This window comes from Pyrgilauda ruficollis, unplaced genomic scaffold, assembly GCF_017590135.1.
Source record: "Pyrgilauda ruficollis isolate IOZ18807 unplaced genomic scaffold, ASM1759013v1 scaffold375, whole genome shotgun sequence".
Classification (NCBI taxonomy): domain Eukaryota; kingdom Metazoa; phylum Chordata; class Aves; order Passeriformes; family Passeridae; genus Pyrgilauda; species Pyrgilauda ruficollis.
In genome coordinates this window covers 37,194-54,864 of record NW_024525212.1, presented here as the reverse complement: position 1 = coordinate 54,864, position 17,671 = coordinate 37,194, and the positions used below count along the sequence as shown (strand labels likewise).

The 17,671-nt window shown below is 43.9% G+C and overlaps 1 pseudogene across 1 annotated transcript in view; it reads left to right on the top strand.

The window, feature by feature from the left end:
* LOC121358140 overlaps positions 1–8,791 on the top strand; it is a 14,674-nt pseudogene extending 5,883 nt beyond the window's left edge. Inside the window, exons 11-29 of the transcript XR_005955837.1 lie at positions 68–150; positions 656–743; positions 837–954; positions 1,059–1,442; positions 2,407–2,649; positions 2,838–3,014; positions 3,100–3,245; positions 3,333–3,423; positions 3,512–3,901; positions 4,136–4,262; positions 4,362–4,480; positions 4,740–5,444; positions 5,595–5,903; positions 6,648–6,851; positions 7,187–7,312; positions 7,407–7,577; positions 7,669–7,773; positions 7,916–8,011; positions 8,602–8,791. The product of XR_005955837.1 is annotated as a myosin heavy chain, skeletal muscle, adult-like (transcript). The remainder of the gene's footprint in view (positions 1–67; positions 151–655; positions 744–836; positions 955–1,058; positions 1,443–2,406; positions 2,650–2,837; positions 3,015–3,099; positions 3,246–3,332; positions 3,424–3,511; positions 3,902–4,135; positions 4,263–4,361; positions 4,481–4,739; positions 5,445–5,594; positions 5,904–6,647; positions 6,852–7,186; positions 7,313–7,406; positions 7,578–7,668; positions 7,774–7,915; positions 8,012–8,601) is intronic.
* Positions 8,792–17,671: the final 8,880 nt, after the last annotated feature.

Genomic DNA, 17,671 nt, shown 5'->3' with positions numbered 1-17,671 from the left:
AAAAAAATTTTTTTTTTTTTTTTAATTTTTTTTTTTTTTTTTTTTTTTTTTTTTTTTTAATTTTAAGAGGCTAGTGGTGGTGGTGGTGGTGGCAAGAAGGGAGGCAAGAAGAAGGGTTCTTCTTTCCAGACTGTCTCAGCTCTTTTCCGGGTAAAGTATGGATTCATTTTCTATAAAGTGACATGAACAAAATGTCAAAAATGAGTTAAATACACTCAGGTTTGTATTCTGGCAATGGTTTTCTAAAGAAGAGATACTAAATATGAAGTGCATTTCATAACGATTTTGTGTTCAAATTTAGGATTCAGTCATCATTTGGATCTCTGAATTTCTTACAAAAGTTCACTCCAATTTATTGTGAAAAATATTTTTCAAAATCTGTAATGTAGTATAAATATAAATATTTATCCCAAAAAGGCTTGTGTTAAAATATTTATAGAATAGTGTTTTTCTTCTTCCAAATAAGATGGAGAATTTTATACTTTTTTAAAAAGAGAATACTTTTCAATAAAAAGTATATAGAAAGTATCATTAAATCTAAACATTGAATTTGAAAGCTGCTTCTAAGATTTATTATATTAGTTCCTTGGCATCTAGGTACAAAGTAGGCAAAAGTAAATTTCTTTTATCTGAACTACTATGCATGATCCCACAGGAGAATCTCAACAAGCTGATGACCAATCTGCGGAGCACTCACCCCCACTTTGTGCGCTGCATCATCCCCAATGAGACTAAAACACCTGGTAAGAACCCCAAGCAGAAAGATCCTGGCTCTCATACATCCATTCCCCTCTGCTCTGCAATCTGTGCCACTCATTTGTGCTCTGCATTGCCAGGTGCCATGGAGCACGAGCTGGTGCTGCACCAGCTGCGCTGTAACGGCGTGCTGGAAGGGATCAGGATCTGCAGGAAAGGGTTCCCCAGCAGAGTCCTCTATGCTGACTTCAAACAGAGGTGAGAGCTCTGCTCTTGTCAGCATCATTAATGGCAATGTTGGTTCATTCATGGGTCCATCCTGTGCTCTGTTTTCAAAAACAGTTGATGGGGTTTAGTAGTAGCTACTGTGTGTTGCTTGGAAAAAAACGGCCTTATCTTCCTCTGATTCCAGATACTCATTTTGCTCATGGTAAAGTGTTAACACTCATCAGGCTGAGAATATTCATTGTACTTTTTAATTATGCCTCAGGGAATCCATCTTCTGCATCCAGTACAACATTCGTGCATTCATGAATGTCAAGCACTGGCCATGGATGAAGCTGTTCTTCAAGATCAAGCCCTTGCTGAAGAGTGCAGAGTCTGAGAAGGAGATGGCCAACATGAAGGAAGAATTTGAGAAAACCAAGGAAGAGCTTGCGAAGTCTGAGGCAAAGCGGAAGGAGCTTGAGGAGAAAATGGCCTCTCTAATGAAGGAGAAAAATGACCTGCAGCTCCAAGTGCAGGCTGTAAGTAACATTTTTCTATACTTTTGTAAGTAAATATGATCTAACTCTTCTTTCCTAATACAGGACTCTCAAATTTCATACTAAGGTTTCTAAAATACTTTAAGCCTAATACCATGTAACTAAAGGTAAAATTAACACCTCATTCTTGCTCCACTCAATCTTACTGTTGTAAGCTGGAGTTTAAAAAGTATGAGTTTTTAGTCTTCATACCTACATGTGTCAGTTCATAAAGCCATATGAGAGACATTATATGAGACATATAGCCTTACTGTAATCACTGTAGTGTATCTAGTGGAGCAGAGACAGTAGCTTGACTGACCTACTACTCTGCCTTAACTCTGTTGTCAAAATGAAGAGCTGGTTACCATTTCTTATAGCAGATCTCACCTTGTCTCCTGAACCTACTACTCCCAGAAGACACACGACCATTACAACTTACAGCACAAGCATCATCTCCACATGTCTGTCTCAAATGTCTTTTGGCCTCCCAGAGCCATAAAAAACATTTTGGCAATACCCTTGAGTAGAAATGTCTGGTTTAGGGAATGATCAATCTTATTCTATTGTACACTGACACCATTGGCTGAGTATAAATCTACTAATGGGAGTTTCAAATATTTCCACGTAGAGTTATCGACATTTCTCAACACTTCCACAAAAAGTTGAATTTAGTACATAGTAAGACACAATCACTTTCTAAAGGAGAAACGGAAAACACCAGTTAAATCTAAGTGACTTTCTGATATACACAAAATAAATAGGTTGAAATTAAATGTAGCTAAATGGAGCTGTATTAAAGATGGAAAAAGGTCCAACAAATAAACTAACTAAAAGCTTTTTCTAGATCTGTAGTTTCCAATGCAATTGCACAGTGTGTTTTTTACCCAAAAGTAATTCTGAAAGTCTTGCCAGTTCACATGGGTTCCTTCAGTACTAAATAATATTTCCTGCATTTTTCTACCAGGAAGCTGATGCTTTGGCTGATGCTGAGGAAAGGTGTGACCAGCTCATCAAAACCAAAATCCAGCTGGAAGCCAAAGTCAAGGAGGTGACTGAAAGGGCTGAGGATGAAGAAGAAATTAATGCTGAGCTGACAGCCAAGAAGAGGAAGCTGGAGGATGAATGTTCAGAGCTGAAGAAAGATATTGATGACCTTGAGCTAACACTGGCCAAGGTGGAGAAGGAAAAACATGCCACTGAAAACAAGGTACACATTGGCAGTCACATAAAGGCTGAGGAAATTACAGAGTCTTGGAGTAAGAGGCAACTCACCAAAAGACATGATGACTTTGTAAAATCTTGAGGTGGGCTTCTCTGAGCATCCAAGAGATAAATGAAACACAAAACCAGTGAACATGTTTCCTTTCAAATTTTAAAACCTGCTTATATTTGTAGGTGAAAAACCTGACTGAGGAGATGGCAGCCCTGGACGAGACCATTGCCAAGCTGACAAAAGAGAAGAAAGCCCTCCAAGAGGCCCATCAGCAGACCCTGGATGACCTGCAGGCAGAGGAAGACAAAGTCAATACTCTGACCAAAGCCAAGACCAAGCTGGAACAGCAAGTGGATGATGTAAGCACAGAGCCATAGAGCAGGAACAGGACAGGTATGGAGTCCAAGCTGGCTGGCAGAGCCCTGATGGTCTTGTTGTGTTCAGCTGGAAGGGTCCCTGGAGCAAGAGAAGAAACTGCGCATGGACCTGGAGAGAGCCAAGAGGAAACTGGAAGGAGACCTGAAGCTGGCCCAGGACAGCATCATGGATTTGGAGAATGATAAGCAGCAGCTGGATGAGAAACTCAAGAAGTAAGTGTGGCTCTGGGGCACCTGAGTGCTGGGCTGCAGGACTTGTCTCTTTTCGTTGAGCTCTAACATGATTCATTTGGCCCAAAGGAAAGACTTTGAAATCAGCCAGATCCAGAGTAAAACTGAGGATGAACAGGCCCTGGGCATGCAACTTCAGAAGAAAATCAAGGAGCTGCAGGCAAGTGTCTGTTCCTTCCCCTGCCTTGCTCAGGCTCAGCTCAGGCAGGAGGAGGGCACGGGTGTGAAGGGTCCCTGCTGTTCTGCAGGCCCGCATTGAGGAGCTGGAGGAGGAAATTGAGGCAGAGCGAACCTCTCGTGCTAAAGCAGAGAAGCATCGCGCTGACCTGTCCAGGGAGCTGGAGGAGATCAGCGAGCGCCTGGAAGAAGCAGGAGGGGCCACAGCAGCTCAGGTGGAGATGAACAAGAAGCGCGAGGCAGAGTTCCAGAAGATGCACCGTGACCTGGAAGAGGCCACGCTGCAGCACGAAGCCACGGCTGCCGCCCTGCGCAAGAAGCACGCGGACAGCACAGCTGAGCTGGGCGAGCAGATCGACAACCTGCAACGCGTGAAGCAGAAGCTGGAGAAGGAGAAGAGTGAGATGAAGATGGAGATTGATGACTTGGCCAGCAACATGGAGTCTGTCTCCAAAGCCAAGGTATGGAAGAATATGAAAAAAACATGAATATAAATAATGTTGAATATATACTTTAAAATTATGGACAGATTGCCATCTACCTCGTGTCTCTGTATGGAACTTGTTTCTAACCTTCTAACTCCAAGGAACAGTCTATAATGTGCAAGTCTGTTCACTTTTTTCTGGTTAGAATCCTGCTGTTCATAAGAAGGCATCCAGATACTAATCTTCTTTCATTCTCTGTGGTCTCCACAGGCCAACCTGGAGAAGATGTGCCGCACTCTGGAAGATCAGCTGAGTGAGATTAAGAGCAAGGAAGAAGAGCATCAGCGCATGATCAATGACCTCAATGCTCAAAGAGCTCGTCTGCAGACAGAGTCAGGTTAGAAAGACTCCCATGTGTTTTGGCATGACTCCTAAACCAGTTTGTTTGGGTCATAAATGACAATTAGAATATCTTCTTATTTATGTGCTTCCTCAGGTGAATTTTCACGCCAGGTAGATGAGAAAGATGCTCTGATTTCTCAGCTGTCAAGAGGCAAACAGGCTTTCACCCAACAGATTGAGGAACTCAAGAGGCATCTAGAGGAAGAGATAAAGGTTATTCCTCATTTCTTACCACTGGCCACTGACAACACTTGTAGCCTAGTGGGGACATGATCTGCTTAGCACAAGCCATCCTGCAGGAAGGCTTTTGTTTCAGTAATAAGTTTCATTAATAGATTTTGTCCCCAGGCTTACATCTCTCCTTCATTGCAAACACTCCTCAAGCACTCATGTTTGTAGTGTGAAATTAATTCATTAGAAGAGATTTCATGGGATATTACTGCTCCTTGATGCATCCCCACTCCCTATGTAGGCCAAGAACGCCCTGGCCCATGCCCTGCAGTCCGCTCGCCACGACTGTGACTTGCTCCGGGAACAATATGAGGAGGAGCAGGAGGCCAAGGGGGAGCTGCAGCGAGCCCTGTCCAAGGCCAACAGCGAAGTGTCCCAGTGGAGAACCAAATACGAGACGGACGCGATTCAGCGCACGGAGGAGCTCGAGGAGGCCAAGTATGTGGGGAAGAAGGATGGGAAATGACTGGAGAAAATGGAGGCTGGTCAACAGAAATTGGAATCTCTGAGAGTGGGTTAACACAAGAATTAGATGAAGGCAAGGATACAAATTTGTAAAAAAAGGGGAGAGGAAGGCAGAGGAAAATGTGTAGAAAGGAAGGGAAAATATAGGCTTTAAGACTAGAAGCACTAAGCCAGGCCTAATAGGTGATAGGACACAGCTAAGGATAGATCCCTACATATCTGTGAAAAGTGCTCAGTTCAAAATGCTTAAAGTGATCAACTGTCAACCCTTAAAGTGATCAATTCTGTCTCATGACAGAATAGAACTGACACCCTTCCAAGCTTTAACATGCAACTGTGCTTGTCCTTCCTTGCAGAGGAGATTTCTGACCTCACGGAGCAGATTGCGGAGGGAGGAAAGGCGATTCATGAGCTGGAGAAAGTGAAGAAGCAGATTGAGCAGGAGAAATCTGAAATCCAGGCTGCTCTGGAGGAAGCTGAGGTATGTGACCACAACCACTGGCATCTGCAGGAAATAAATGAGGAAATAGGGCTGAAAAGGCCTGGGTTGTCCTCTCTTCTGGCTGGGGAGTGCAACTAAGATTTCTGAAAATATTTTTGATTTTATCAATGTTTGTGTCCACTTGTGCAGGCCTCCCTGGAACATGAGGAGGGGAAGATCCTGCGCCTGCAGCTTGAGCTCAACCAAGTGAAGGCTGAGATTGACAGAAAGATAGCAGAGAAAGATGAGGAGATTGATCAGATGAAGAGAAACCACCTCAGAATTGTGGAGTCCATGCAGAGCACCCTGGATGCTGAGATCAGGAGCAGGAATGAAGCCCTGAGGCTGAAGAAGAAGATGGAGGGAGACCTGAATGAAATGGAGATCCAGCTGAGCCATGCCAATCGTGTGGCTGCAGAGGCACAGAAGAACCTGAGGAATACCCAGGCTGTGCTCAAGGTATGTTACACTAAGAATGTCCATTGTGGGTTTTACTTTGTCCAATATTGACTTTGCTGCAGTCTTCTAGATACATTCTAGTTCCTTAATAACTCTCCTTAATTGAAGAGCTCAGACCTGGATGAAATACTCAACGTGAGGCCACGCAAAACAGGAATTCAGCTCCAGCACTGCCTTGGCTTTCGTAATCCTATCCTCACACATCCCCGGATGTGCATCTCTATATTCTTCTGAAGACGTTTGGTGCTTGTTCTACCAATGCATTTCCTTCTCGCACTTCAGGTTGACCTGAAAGTCCTTGCTCAGCCATGCTGATCTCCTGCCTCTCTTGTCTGATTGCTTTTACATGTGAAATGAGAACTTCTTCACCCCAGAAAAAACATTCTTAACTCTTTTTTTGTTTTCGTTTTTGTTTTGGTTTTTTTTATTCTTGAGGGGAGTTTCTCAAGGGGGTTCCATCCAGGAATTCCTTAAAAAACTCAAGTCCACTCTCCTAAAATTCAGAAACTTTACGTTACTCTTCAACTGTCCCAGATTCACAGGAATAAACTTCCAGCTGACTTTTCTAAGATACTGTGCATAGACAGACAATAAGTCCACATATAAATATATTCCTATAATTATACATATTATACTACCATAATAATTATGGGACTGGTGGCAATTGCCATTGTGCAACAGTGCTGTGTCATTTTATAATTTCTCTTGATTCTTTGCCTTATAATTTCTCTTTATTCTCTACAGGACACCCAGATACACTTGGATGATGCTCTGAGGACACAGGATGACCTGAAGGAGCAGGTGGCCATGGTGGAGCGCAGAGCAAACCTGCTGCAGGCTGAAATTGAGGAGCTCCGGGCAGCCCTGGAGCAGACGGAGCGGTCGAGGAAATTGGCTGAGCAGGAGCTCCTGGATGCAAGTGAGAGAGTTCAGCTCCTCCACACTCAGGTTAGATTCAAAATCTCATGGGCAATTTTCTTCCTTTACAGATTTTCTTCAGTGTAAATTCCTAAATCAACTCTTGTAATAAAGTATTTTTTCTGAACCAGAATTATTACACTTGTAATGGATTACAGCAAAATGAGTAGGATTGCATGAGCAGTTAGAAGAGCTGCTTCAAATTTCAGTAATTTTCTGCTATCTAGCTGTGTATGACTTGACAAGATACATCAGGAAAATGTAGATATTAGATATTTAGAGGATAACTTTACATTGAAACAGTAAATTCCTTCAGTAATTGCTCTCTTTTGGGAATAACTGCACAAAATTTTATTGTTCAACAGAACACCAGCCTGATCAACACCAAGAAGAAGCTGGAAACAGACATTGCCCAGATCCAGAGTGAAATGGAGGATACCATCCAGGAAGCCCGCAATGCTGAGGAGAAGGCCAAGAAGGCCATCACAGATGTGAGTTGGGTGCTTCTGAAATTGCTGAGGATGAATGTAGTCTCCCCAAAACATGTCCAGCCCCAAAATGGCTTTGACTCCTTGCTCTGATCAGGCAGCCATGATGGCAGAGGAGCTGAAGAAGGAGCAGGACACCAGTGCCCACCTGGAGAGGATGAAGAAGAACCTGGACCAGACTGTGAAGGACCTGCAGCACCGTCTGGAAGAGGCTGAGCAGCTGGCACTGAAGGGAGGGAAGAAGCAGATCCAGAAGCTGGAGGCCAGGGTGTGTAGGGCTGGGGCTGTGCCTGAGTGAGCGTGTCTCTCCTTGGAGTGACACTGGCAGGGAAGCTGCAGGGATGGGCTTGTCCTTGCAGGTGCGGGAGCTGGAAGGGGAGGTTGATGCTGAGCAGAAGCGCAGCGCTGAAGCCGTGAAGGGTGTGCGCAAGTACGAGCGGAGGGTGAAGGAGCTCACCTACCAGGTAAGGCAGGAGCTCTCCTGCTCTCACAGGGCTTTCTCACAGCGAGTCACATTTTGCCCACACCATCCCCAAGGGCAATTGTTAACCTCACATGATGCAAAACCAAGAACTGACTCTCTATTCTGTTTACCAATGGCTTTAGTCTGAGGAAGACAGGAAGAATATTCTCAGGCTGCAGGATCTGGTGGACAAGCTGCAAATGAAAGTGAAATCCTACAAGAGACAAGCTGAGGAGGCTGTAAGTACTTGGAGAAAGGGCAAACATTCCATAGGGGCAGGACACACGTTGAATGAGGCTCAATACCAGGAGATGGGTATGAAAGCATCTCCCAAGACACAACTGTCTTGGCCATGCTGCTTTGCTATCGTTTCTCAAGGCCTTGGTGAGCTCTGGGCACCCTGCAGTCAGGGACATTCATTAAGGGAAGTTCTGCAGCCTGTTTCACACAGGAGGCCAGAGTAAACAAACCCAGGGGCGACACCCACTGACTGACAAGTTCCTGAATCTCTGCTAATAGCCAGTAGCAGAAGGCTTCATGGTCTTCCCAACCCAGTAAATTGCACTGACAATTGGGCAGGAATTAGTGGGAGGGTAAGTACAGAAATGACAAATTGAAGATGTGAAATTTATTCTCACTTGTGACGTAGTCCTAGTGAAGTTTGTCCCAGTAGGAACCTGAGAAGGGGAGGATGAGGAGCCCTGTGTGTGGCTGATGTGTGAGCAGTGGTGGGAGGGGGATGGAGATTTGCAGCCCCATAAGGCTGACTTGCTGCAGGAATTAAACCCTTGCCCTGGGCTCCTCACCACTGACTCCCTTTCCCCTACAGGAGGAGCTGTCCAATGTCAACCTCTCCAAGTTCCGCAAGATCCAGCACGAGCTGGAGGAAGCCGAGGAGCGGGCTGACATTGCAGAGTCACAGGTCAACAAGCTCCGAGCCAAGAGCCGGGAAATTCATGGCAAGAAAATAGGAGAGGAAGAGTGAGGATGTCATGAGACAGCAAAGTGACCTGAGGGCTGCACAAAATGTGTACCCTCTGTCCTTCTTCAAGTGTTCATAGCCTTGTCTATATGTAGAAAATAAAGAGCATAGATTTCGTCGCATACACAGCAGAATCAGTGATTTTGGTCATTACAATTCAGTTCTGCAGTTACACAAGTTTGGAGCATTTTCAAATGAAATATTCATTTCACTTTAAGCCTTGTGTAACAGTACAGCTTTACTTATCCCATCTCCAGTATTTCTCCACTCTGGCTTACTCCATTACCAAGGAGGGAATGAGACTAATTTAATTTCCATACTGGGAGAGGAATAGAACAAAGGCAGGACAAACACATTTTCTGTCCTGGCATAGAAAAAATTGGTTTTCCTTTGTGGATCGTGTTTCTACATGGGTACGGTACTCAGAGGTACTCATTGATAGTCCCGTTATCAGTTGGGCAAGTGCTATTTAGAGGCAAGTTTCCCCAGGGAAAAACATCTGTAGTCCCAAAAGCATCTGTATGTCTCTGAGTCCATATGGAGGAGCTTAGGCAAGGACTGATGTGTTGCCTTAGAACAAGGCAAGTGAAGGTCAGTTAACTCTGGAAGTGACTTGTTACTGAGGAAATTTAAAGATCATACAGCCTTGTTAATAACTTCACAAATATGATGTTAACAATCAGTTTCAAAGAAAAACAAATACTGTATTATTTGGATAAGAGGATATTGAATGCCTTACTTCCTCTGTAAGGCAGAATAGCCACTATTAATATGTTCCAGTTGTAAATGAAATTGAACTTAATGAACAGCTTGGTAGAAGTGTGAACAAGAGGATAAACCCCAAGCAGTGTAACATGTACAGCCACGAGAACAAGTGGGAACAGCTGCACTACTATATAGTGTTTCCAGTACTGAAATGTATGAGTTTTTATTCTAAGGAATAATTAAGAGTAATGTACAAATACAAAAAGCTAAAAGAGCTGGTTTTCATCATGCAAGATGTCTTCACGTGGATATAATACCGAGAACATTACAACTTGAAAGGAATCATAAAATCTAACACTTTACAGAAGTAAAACTCCATAGACAATGATGACAAACTGTGTCCTACCTGTCTGACTCTTGCAGCACTGGAGTGGAATGTAGATACCAACTGCATTTGAGCTGAACAGAGAAGAAACAAGACATCTACACAAGGTGTGCTGGTCTGAAGTCTTAAACAAATGACAGGCTGTTTCCTGCAAGGCAAGAATCAGTATTTAAAATAGGGAACCCCATTTGTAGCAGTAGTGGATCCAGGCACATCACACAGCTGCCAAGCGCAGATTCTACATGCAGATACCATTTTCCATTTTACCACTGTAAAGGACACTCTATCACACTACAGGAGCATTTGTGGGTCCCTCAAGGTTTCTGGCTAGGTCTACACCTCTTTATTTATGGGGAGTGCTTCAAGGAGCTGTGAAACTGCCAGGGAAGGGAGCTGGAGTTGTTGGAAATATGATGAGAAAAGAGCAGGACTGAAGCCTTTTGCTCTGCACCACAGCAGTCAGTGTGTTTGCAGCAACAGTGTTCAGGACTGGGAGATCCTCCCGCTCTGAAACACACTGAGGTTTACACCCAAGGAATCCTCCCCTGTTATAACTAAATATGGAAGTAGTCTCCTAGGCAGCAGATAAATCTATTTAAGGAAAAGATGACGCCCTGTGTTGAGTCTTGTGTCACTGTAAGTGATGCTCTTCAGAGACATCATCTCTATGTGTGAAGCTGTGAAAACTTCATCAGTGCCAGTGATATCTGGGCAACAAAGAAGGGAAATGACTCTTCTCTTTTCCCTTCCCACAATATGCTCTGAAGAGATATGTGGTATCTTTTCTTTCCAGACAAATCCTTACCTGCCACCCCTTGAAAGAAAGCAGGATAATTTCTTTTTTTCTAAAGAACATCTTTCTTTAAACAAACTAACAAACAACCCCAAAAACATAATTAAAAAATCAGGGTGTTACAAACGTGGCTCAGTGAAAACATGGAAAAGTATTTCCAGCTCCATCTGTACCTCTTGAGACCTGCTGACAGAGTAGTAAATAACACAACAACTTTGGGGACCATATTTCAATGCCAAAACTCCCTGTTCCCTTTGGACAATATTACAATCACCCTCCAAAATGAACAAGCTGCTCTGACTGTGGAAGAATCAGGATGCACTTGAAGCACACATTTTTTTTTTTCCATCCCACATGGGGTAACACTGCAGAATATAATGCATGAGCAGGACAAAACTGAGGAAAAGATGACCATGAGTAACAGCAAGGCAGCAAGGATGTTTCTCACCCCTGGCCATTCTCATTCAGTGCCCCAATGGGGTCTGGGCAGCTGAGCAGGTGGTGAGTCTGGAGAACACAGATACATCCACCCTGAAGCAAAGAGATCAGTGCCCACTGGGACATCACACTGACACTCACATTGGAGCTTCCTTTGTCTGGAATAGGTGTTTAGAGGCAACCTGTGCAGAAAGAGGCAGCATAACATACCATTCACTAGACCCTGGCGTGTCAGGAAGCTGCCGAGGGAAGATTCTACAAGCAGATGTGGGGAATGGTAAATGAGACTTGGCTTTGACTACAGGGACACTTACAGGTCACTCAAGGGTCCTGGCTATCTCTACACCTCTCCATTGACAGGGAGTACTCCAAAGAGCTGTGAAACAGCTGGGGAAGGGAGCTGGAGATACCGCACAGCCTTTTGTACTGCACCACAGCAGTCAGTGTGTTTGCAGCAACAGTGTTCAGGACTAGGAGGTCCTCCTCCTCCCAAACACACTGAGGTTTACACCCATAGAATCCTTCCATTTTACAACTAAATATGGAAGTAGTTTGCTAGGCAGCAGCTAAATCTATTTAAGGAAAAGATGATGCCCTGGGTTGACTCTTGTGTCACTGTAAGTGATGCTCTTCAGAGACATCATCTCTATGTGTGAAGCTGTGAAAACTTCATCAGTGCCAGCGATATCTGGGCAACAAGGAAAAGAAACCTTGGGTACCTTTTTAGACCTGCTGACAGAGTAGTAAATAACACAACAACTTTGGGGACCATATTTCAATGCCAAAACTCCCTGTTCCCTTTGGACAATATTACAATCACCCTCCAAAATGAACAAGCTGCTCTGACTGTGGAAGAATCAGGATGCACTTGAAGCACCTGACACTGTTGGGGCTCCTCTCTCACCTGTAAGAAATTATGGCCTGAGAATTTGTTACTGATGCTCAACTGATGAAAAGTAACATTGCAGGTTCCTTAATAGACAGCACCTGGGGCCAGAATTCCAGCTGCACAGGTGGGAGAGGGAGAGAAATCACACACATTGCACTGTGCTGAGCTGGCCTTGCCACCAGCCATCCTGGAAAGCAGGGCTGGAGACTCGTTGGAATCAGAGTGGAATATTAAATGGATGAGTAAGGAAAACCAGTTTCTCCTCACTTTTGATTTGCTGTCTTGGCTGGAGGACAGGAGTGGTTTTGCATCAACACCCTATTTCTGGAGTCAGGCTGCTGGTGATCTGAAATGTGCTGATGCACAGGTAACTGATCCAGGAAGCAACATGGGCCCATAAGTGGCCTAAAGAAACAACTCTCAGAGAAGGTTTAAAATAGAGGCAGCTGATGAGCTCCACTAGAGCTGCTGTCCCATGTGGACTATAGAGTTCTCTGACCTTCAACAGCTTGGGCATGGACAACTGTGTCTCCTGGCTGCAAAAGCATCAGCACTTTAAGAGGCGCATATAAAGACTTTATATGTAAGTCACACCTCATCATCCTTTCTTTTTCTTTTCTCAGTACATGCTGGCCTTTTTTTTCTTTCTAATACTAAACTTTGAACACTGATTTCTCTAATTTCTGCTTCACTTTCCAACATCTCTGACATTTCCAGGCACTAATCTTCTTCCCATTGGCTTATCAGTCTTTCCACCCTGCTCATCTTCTATGTAACTGAAGCTCCAATGTGTGGGGAAAAAAGTATCCTCTACATCACTCTGATATTATTTAGAACACTGCTCAGATGTCATCCTCTCATGTTTGCTGTACTGGTTGAAGGAGAATGATTAGCTAACTGTGATGCAATTTCAAGAACTGTTTATCCTGGCATTCCAGGTCACAGTTTTTACCTTCCTCTGCTCAGTGAAATGACACCTTCCTCTTAGCTGCAGATAATCTGCCACTGCAACTTCTCAGGAAGCCACTTGGAGTCCCCACTGAAAAAGGATGGCACCACCTTTACAAACATGTAACTCACAACAGTCTTTACCAGGAGAAGTAACACTTTGATTTCCATCAACTGAAGCAAGATCAGAAGCATAGCAACCACTAAGACTAGAGGAACAGAACTTGAAGAGAGAAAAGCCACCAATTCATACAAATTAACAAACAGAAAAAAACAGCCTCGCTCCCCTCACCCCCGCCAAAAACAATCCCCACCTGAACAGCTGCCCCCGCTCCCAAATTTCACCAGCAGCATTATCCAGGGGCTTACACTCTACTTCCATGGATTTTAGCTCTCATCTCTCATAGCCCATGCAGTGAACATCCTGAGCTGCTTTTCATCCCAAAGGATGCATTCCAGTCTGTCATTACTTATTAAAATTAGTAATTTTCTTCTAGGTCAGTTCATGTTTCTTACTTTTTTTTTTTTTTTTCTCATTCCCTGCACCAGCACGGATTAGGGATGTCTAATAGATCTCCAAACCATGTTTCTTTGCTGGGCAACTCATCACGCCAGCCGCATTATGACACACAAACAGCCTGCAAGAAATGCACATCACTTTAGTCTGATCTGATCCTTACTGGTTTTTATATACAAAGTATGTCCTTACCATTGCAATGGTCCAGTACTCAGCTAGGTCTTAGCAGAAGAGTAGGGATGGGAAGTTTTGCTCCAGCAGATCAGAGCATCAGCATTTGTTTTCAGCATGTGGTAATGCTCCTGGGAGCTCTCGCTTTACCCAGAGGCAGCAGAAATGCTGCTGCAGCAGTGTGAATATTCCCTGCCAGACAGTTAATCAGGGTCCACAGGGTGCACTGATGCCTCCAGCACGCCCTGTTCACATGACAGCATGGCTGAGTATAGCACTAGCAAGCTGCAGATCCCATGGGGAAGGTTTTTGGATAAAATATCTGGTGTATCAGATAATTTGAAGTAGTATAAAGCTGAAAGGGAAATAGCGGTGGGTTTATCTTTGCTATCTTTGAGGGTTTTGGAAAGCACAGGAAAAAAAATGGAGAAACCAGTGAATTTCTGGGAAAAAAGTCCATCAAGGGCCATGAGGCTCCTGCAGGTGCTTCTCAAAAATGTGGGGGCTGTGGGGAGCAAGATGGGGGGAACATTCTTCATCTTCCTTCAGACACATCCACACTAAACACCTTAATCCTTCCACCACACAAGACATCAGCCCCTCAATTATACATGGATGGTCCTCCCTCTGGCAAGGCAAAGCATCTGCTCACCATCAAAACAGAACATTATTATTCACCAATCCCTGAAACCTTTAAGATTAATCACATTCTACTTTGTAGATTAATCACATTCTATTTTATGGAGTTTCCTCAGGACTGGGAATTATATTTAGGAAGTCCTAGGCTCACACACTTGTAGTGAAAGCCCTCTATCAAAAACATAAGTAAACTTTCATGATAACAAAGGCAGTTCCTTTTAACTGCCTGCCTCTAGGAAAAAAGCTGAAGTTTACCTATATCCCTTATTGTATCTGGACCGTATTCTGGTTCAAATTTATAACAGACTGACTAAATGATCCACAATTGTGAGGAATTCTCAGTGAGGCCAGAGAAGATTCTCCCACCGGTCATGCCAGCCCTGAATGCCTCTGTGAATCATGAGATTCCAGTGTTCTGCCCACTGAAAGCTCATTCTGGAGTGGCTGCCATGGAGTGCTCGTGTGGCCATTTCAGAGACCAGACCATAGTTCAACATTGGTGAGACCAGATGACGAGCTGGGGAGAAATTCTCTTCTACTGGGACCATACCTGCTCAGTTCCCCCTCAGGAGGGATTTCCAGACCCGCATTCATACACCATACACGCACCATGTTTGGACTAGAGTAAGGACTGGGAATGACAAAGTCTGGGGAAGGAATGACTGTCCAAAGGGCTGTGACCTTCTGTACGATCTGCAACAGAGTCCACACTACAAGGATGAAAGGCAGTTTGTCGTAAGCAGGCCAAGACAGATTATCCTGTCATCTTCTGCAAATGAGACTGTCCAGGCAAAGGAGCTGCAGCATTCCTGATCTGGCTGGATCAGAACAGCCAGGATCTGGAAAACTGCTGTTAAACTGGAAACCAGGCAGGCACTGAGCACTGGGAGACAGGGAAAGGAGCACTTCTACCAGACAGCCAATCTGCCAGCTGATGCCCTTCAGCTAGCAGGGCTGCAGGGGCCTTTGCTGCTCAAAATATTCTGGCAGTGTCTGAGACAGCAAGTGAATGTCAAACATATTTAGCAAGTTCCTCTGGCTGACCTGGCTGGGAAGGCACCAACCTCCCTATTTCTTTTCTGTATTAGCCACACGTGTTGCTTGGTCAGTGCTGACAGGGAGGAAGCTTGATGGGAAACAAATAAATCAAAATAAAAGGGAGATAAACCAGCCAGAATGGTGGGGTTGGGATCCAAGTGTCCAGCTCAGTATGTCCTCAGAGAAATATTAGTTAAAATTTTGGCACAGGGGAGCCAGATTTTTTTTATTTGTGATATCTCCAAGGTCTGAATGAAGACAAAAGGCTGTCAAAGGGCAAACCACAGAAAAGTGTTCTTTCTTAAGTGAAATGAAGACGTGTTTGCACACAGAGCTCACCCTCAGGTGGCAGTGCAGGTAGCAGGAGAGGTGGGAGGGCATTTGGTTCAAGGTAGGAGAAGGTGTGTGCAGACACTGCTGCCACACAGTCTCAGACACCACCGAGGCTGAGCCACTGCCAGGACAATGCTCTGGGCTGACCTGTAGGTCCTGCCAGGTCTGTCCCACCTAAAAGCAAGTGGGTGGCTCAGTAGTGCCCCTTGGGTGCTGGCCAAGGGCAGAGCGAGGAGGAGTCCTGAAGGAAGAACATGAGGCTGGCACATTTTGGAGAGGGGAGAAGCTGAATGACTGGGACTGATTGCAGGCCTGAAAGACCGTCAGCTGCCTTTGGGGTTTTTGAGGGGCCAGCAAAGTTCCATATCAGAAAAAGGAGCAATTAGGGTGGCAGAAATGTGGTGACCCTGAAGCAGGTTGTCTCAGGTCTGGAGCAGAACAAAGGTTTGCTGTATTGGGTGAGTTGAAACTCAAGAATGTCTTGCCCCTACAGTAGACTTGGCTGAGACTGTACAGGTATTTCTGTGTCATCAGGGTCTTATCCCATGTCAGTACAGTGTTAGCTCATGAACTCAGCAATATCTTGCCTCTTGATGAAGACTTACAGCTCTCCTGTGACTTCCTCTGATTGTTGGAACCCTGGATGCTGAGAATTTTAAACTTTCTGTACTGAAAGGCACAGACCCACAAGAGAACACTGCAATTGACCTGAGGATGTGGAGAAGCTTCCAAAATTGATTGAGAGCATTGGGATTACGGGTGTGTAGTTGGTTAGAAGTGTGTAATATCACAGTGAACTCAGCAATATCTTGCCTCTTGATGAAGACTTACAGCACTCCTGTGACTTCCTCTGATTGCTGGAACCCTGGATGCTGAGAATTTTAAACTTTCTGTACTGAAAGGCACAGACCCACAAGAGAACACTGCAATTGACCTGAGGATGTGGAGAAGCTTCCAAAATTGATTGAGAGCATTGGGATTATGGGTGTGTAGTTGGTTAGAAGTGTGTAATATCACAGGGTGGAAAACTTGGAGTTTGGGGTTTTAGAATATAGTAATAAATAAGCAAGATGGAGGTTTCAGGGCAGAGGCAGGTTATTCTTCTTTACCTTCTTTCTTCTTCTTCATAGGTTTAGGTGAAGTTTTGTAATTGGGCAGAAAAATCCTCATTGCGGGCTTCAAGGGATCAGTTACTGGGTTAAAAGGAAAAATAATCCAGGTGTCATTTCTTAATTGGATAGTTTAGTCTTAAAAGACCTTGTAACAAGAGACAGTTAGCCATTTTGTGCCTTGCTAATGAAAGGCTGCAGAACTCATGGTTGTGAGGCTGTTTCACTGATAAGAAATAATAAACACCTGAGTGTGAACATGAACTGCTGTCTCGAGTGCCTTCACTCCAGACCCAGAGAAACCAATGTCTGATGATCAGAACTCTCTCCCAGACATTCATTCAAACAAACTCTCATCCCACCTCAGGATTTATATAGAATATAAATTTATTATAAATTTATATTATTTAATATATAATATATATAATTATATTCTTTAATTTATATTATAAATTTATATACAATTTATATTTACCCCATAGCTACACAGCTTATATGGATCAAACATGAAGTTATCATCTCTGTTCTCATTTTAGCCTTCAGTACACACATACTTCAGGAAAATCAGAATTTTTCTTCTAGGAAGTGATTTGTGCCTTATTTATGCCAGCATACTTTAGAGGCATGGTGATTGTTAACATTCCACTTCCTAGGATATGTAAAAAAATGCCTACTTTATTACCTCAGAGACTGCAGTCACATTTACATCCAGTTGACACAGGTTTTACATGTCCTCATTTCAAGCTGGCGACAATGTGCCACTGCCTGGGAGTCCAAGTTTCTTAATATTAACTTGTTCTAGTTTCTTTTTGCAAATACAACCTCAGTGTTACATTCTCTGAATCTATGTTTATATTTATGACAAATTCCATTAATTTTTTGCACTAAAATAATAACTATTTTTTATCTTATCTGTAACCTTGTTCTCTGTGGATTTTTCCTGTCATTGAGA